Source organism: Phoenix dactylifera, chromosome 11 (genome assembly GCF_051530095.1).
Source record: "Phoenix dactylifera cultivar Ajwa chromosome 11, Ajwa_hap1_PhDact_Kaust_v1.1, whole genome shotgun sequence".
Lineage (NCBI taxonomy): Eukaryota > Viridiplantae > Streptophyta > Magnoliopsida > Arecales > Arecaceae > Phoenix > Phoenix dactylifera.
The window spans coordinates 18,615,411-18,618,688 of NC_143200.1; the positions used below are offsets into that span (position 1 = coordinate 18,615,411).

Sequence of the window (3,278 nt, forward strand, 5' to 3'; positions counted from 1 at the left end):
GAATCCAAATTTGTTTAATCGTAATAACTTTACCATTTGATTTATTCGAATTAGAACCATAAATAAAGTTTTTATGCCCAATCTTTTTATATTTGAAATAAGTTATCTTATTTGATGGTTTGCTTGGCAAATTAATAACCTTTTTCTTTAGGGTTTTATTATTGAGCAAAGGAATCCAGCCAAGTCTTGATTTATCAAAAACAGCATGTTGGCTTTCAAACATCGTTTTTAATTTTTCTGAACTTACAGTGAATTTGTTAATAAAAGATTTTAATTGGTTGATTTCTTCATTTAGGTTTTGATTTTTTTTAATTAAATTCTGATTTTTCTGAATCAATTATTCTGAATTTAACCTTAAGCTTTCATTTTTAGAATTTAGTTTGTCTTGTATTTCAGCAAAAGAATTTCTTTCTTTTGAAATTTTTAGATTTAGTTTCTTAGAATTTTTATTCTTCATAGCTAGTTTTCTACATTCACAATACAATTCATGAAAAGCATTTAATAATTCATCATAAGAAAATTCTTCTTGAAAATCATTTGATGTAAGAGTAGATTCAGATTGTACCTTATCTTCTTGTGCCATAAAGCACAAGTTAGTTACCCCTTGTACTTCTTTGGAGCTAGTATCATCATTGTTGCTCCTAACTTTTATTTTCTTGCTTGACTCTTCCTTGGTCAAGGCTTTCTTCCTTTTTATCTCTTTCTTACTTTCTTCTTGCTTCCTCTTCTTCTTTGTCTTTAGGAAGCTTTTGAATTTTTCGGTGTTTGGGTATGGATCCTTGTTTTCATCACCGAATTCTTCATTTGTTGTTCTTTCTTCCGGATTGGGAGATTCAACATCGTTTTCTGCAGGCTCACTGTTAGTATGTAATTGAAGCATATGTGAGCTAAACAGAATATTGTCATAAATATTTTCTAAAGTATCCCAGATTTTCTTAGCAGATAAACATGCAGAGATTTTATTAAATTCAGTTTCATGGATAGCACAATATAGTATGTTCATAGCATTAGCATTCAATTGTGCTAAGTCTTTTTCATTAATAGTGTGAGAGAGTGAGTGAGGGCCTCTAGTAATGATGTACCATAATTCATAGTTTGAAGCTTGAATGAATATCCTCATTCTAGCTTTCCAATAAGTGTAGTTTGTGCCATTAAATAGAGGTGGTCTATCAATTAATTGTCCCTCTCCTATAGAACATCCCACTTGGATTGTCATGATCTTTAACTCTTGATTGTGAGATCAATGGGTACTATTAGAGCACCTTGCTCTGATACCACTTGTTGCCCAAGGTGACAATCCAAGAGGGGGGGTGAATTGGTTTCTTCTAAATTTTTGGTACTTTTAAAACTTTCTAAATTAAGTGCGATGGATGCTCTCTTAGGTTATTTAAGTGAGTTAATCTAATGCAAGAAGAGAAGATAAAGCAAGAGAAAATGAAAGCACAAACACAATGCAAACACACCAATATATAGTGGTTCGGTGCTCTCCTTAGCACCTACGTCCACTCCCCAAGCGTACCCTTGGGAATTCACTATAATCTTGCGGATTACAGTTGGATTGTTTTCCGGGCTCACAATCCAAAAACCTTGTTGGTTTTACGGGCTCACCAACGAACCTATACACTTGGTTTTCCGGGCTCACCAAGAACCTTGTTGGTTTTGCGGGCTCACCAACGAACCTATACAACTTTGGTTTTCCGGGTTCACCAAAAACCTTTGTTGGTTTTGCGGGCTTACCAACGAACCTTTGTTGGTTTTGCGGGCTTACCAATGAACCTTTACAAAGTGTTTATACAAATGAAAAGAAAAGATTTAAACTCCTAGATGAGCATATAAAGCAATATGAACAACAAGAAGAGTTAGAAAGAAATTATCACTTTGAAGTCGCTTTGCTCTTCTTGGTCAAGGAAGCTTCACTCTTCAATGGGGGAAGGAGCTCTTAATGCCTCTTTGAATCTGCTCAATCCCTTTCTTTGATTCTTGAATGAAGCTCTTGATGAAGCTTGTCTTGCTAGGGTTCTCTCTTGAATGCACTTGATGTATTTTCCCCAAAAGCTTGCTTCCTCTAATGAATACTCCCTCTTAAATACTTCTCCAACCTCCAAATAGTCCTTTCTGACCGTTGGATTGAAGAAACTAGCCGTTTATAGCCGTTGGGAGTCCAAAAAGCATTTCTGCACAACTAGCCGTTATGTTCAGCCCGTGTTTGGGTCGGCTCAACCTGTCCTTGGGTCGACCCAACCTTCACTTGGGTCGACTCAACCATTTCTTGGGTCGACCCTCTCAGAAAACACAGAAACTTGAAATTCAGCCTTCTGTTGCCTTGGGTCGACCCAACCTTTCTTTGGGTCGACCCAAGGTCAGCTTCAGAAAATTCAGAGCCTTGAACTTCAGCCTTTCTTCACTTGGGTCGACTCAACCTTTCTTTGGGTCGACTCAAGGTTTACTTGGGTCGACTCAACTTCTTCTTGGGTCGACCTTCTCAGTAAATCCAGAGAGCATTCTTCCTTTGCATTTTGAGGTTCTTTGGAGGTTGGGTCGACTCTTGCTTACCTTGGGTCGACCCAACTCACTGTTCATTTGTGCTGTTTTTGCAGGAGTGTGCCAGATGATTCCTTGATGTGCCGGGGTCGACCCAATCAACCTATGGGTCGACTCAATCCACACTTTGCTGCATTCTCAAGGTTAGTTTCATCCAAATGAACAAGACCATATATATATTTCCAATTAAGCAAATGTACTGAGAGCAATGAACTTATAAATAAAGTATCAATTTTAACTTATAGCATACTCTAGAGAATTGCTTGTTAATCATCAAAATAACACTATCATCCTCACTAGTATTCAAAGGAATAAGACGTGAAAATGTCTACGTAGTAGATCTTGAAGATCTTGCCAAAAATAACCCTTGGTTAGTAGCTAGTGATACTAAGGTTAATGATATAAGTTGGCTATGGCACCGGAAATTAGGTCATGCAAGTATGGATACAATATCAAAACTAGTTAAAAGAGATTCTGTAATAGGTTTGCCAAAACTAAAATTTGAGAAAAATAAAATTTGTGAAGCATGTCAATATGGCAAACAATCTACGAGCTCTTTTAAATCCATAAATTATGTCACTACTACTAGACCCCTTGAACTACTACACATGGATCTATTTGGACCAACTAGAACTACAAGTCTTGGTGGAAACAAGTATGGACTTGTCATTGTAGATGATTTTTCTAGATACACATGGGTCATGTTCTTAGCTCATAAAGATGACGCATTTTCTGTG

At 36.6% G+C, this 3,278-nt stretch overlaps 1 long non-coding RNA gene across 1 annotated transcript; it reads right to left on the reverse strand.

The window, feature by feature from the left end:
- Positions 1-1,583: 1,583 nt before the first annotated feature.
- Positions 1,584-2,735, reverse strand: LOC149751637 (uncharacterized). Its single transcript, XR_016397914.1, has 2 exons — positions 1,777-2,735; positions 1,584-1,745 (listed from the first exon to the last, which is right to left on the reverse strand). It is a non-coding gene; the product is annotated as an uncharacterized LOC149751637 (long non-coding RNA).
- Positions 2,736-3,278: the final 543 nt, after the last annotated feature.